This window comes from Atta colombica, unplaced genomic scaffold (assembly GCF_001594045.1).
Source record: "Atta colombica isolate Treedump-2 unplaced genomic scaffold, Acol1.0 scaffold231, whole genome shotgun sequence".
Lineage (NCBI taxonomy): Eukaryota > Metazoa > Arthropoda > Insecta > Hymenoptera > Formicidae > Atta > Atta colombica.
The window spans coordinates 362,419-362,976 of NW_017259329.1; the positions used below are offsets into that span (position 1 = coordinate 362,419).

General features: G+C 22.6%; 1 protein-coding gene across 1 annotated transcript in view; it reads left to right on the plus strand.

Annotated features, from left to right (window-relative positions):
- Window positions 1–558, plus strand: part of LOC108688393 (doublesex- and mab-3-related transcription factor A2-like) — an 11,387-nt gene that overhangs the window by 461 nt on the left and 10,368 nt on the right. The gene's annotated exons all lie outside the window — the stretch shown is intronic.

Below are 558 nucleotides of genomic sequence, written 5' to 3' on the forward strand. Positions count from 1 at the left end.
TGGTGGAATTCTCATTAGTCGAGAATTTTTGGCAGCCACTTTATATTTCATGTACATTGACATTTGTTAAGGAATCATATTTGTAGTTAAATTGACGATTTTTTTCTATCAAAATTAATTAAAAAAATTTATTAAAAAATTAAGTGAGTACTTTTAGTGTGCTAATAATGTATCAATTAGTCTTTCAATTCTTAATACATATGATTGAGTCATTCATGCGTGCGCATTTCTTTTCTGTGAAATACTAGAAGCACCAAGCAATTAATTACAACATTTATATATGATATTTTTAAACATACATTAAAAATACTTTCTAAAAATGTTAAAGATGTAAGAATCATTTAAGAATTTTTGTATATTTGTATAAAATTAAGTAATGAAAATTAATCCGAGACACGAATAACCTATATATTGTATATAATAAAAAATCAAAAAATCATCGTATATATTGAAAATTAATAATGATAAGTCAATAAGGGTAAAAACGATTTTGCTGAAGTAATTCTAAAAATTTAGTTAGATATAGATTTGAAAATGATTTCAAATCATGAAAATCAT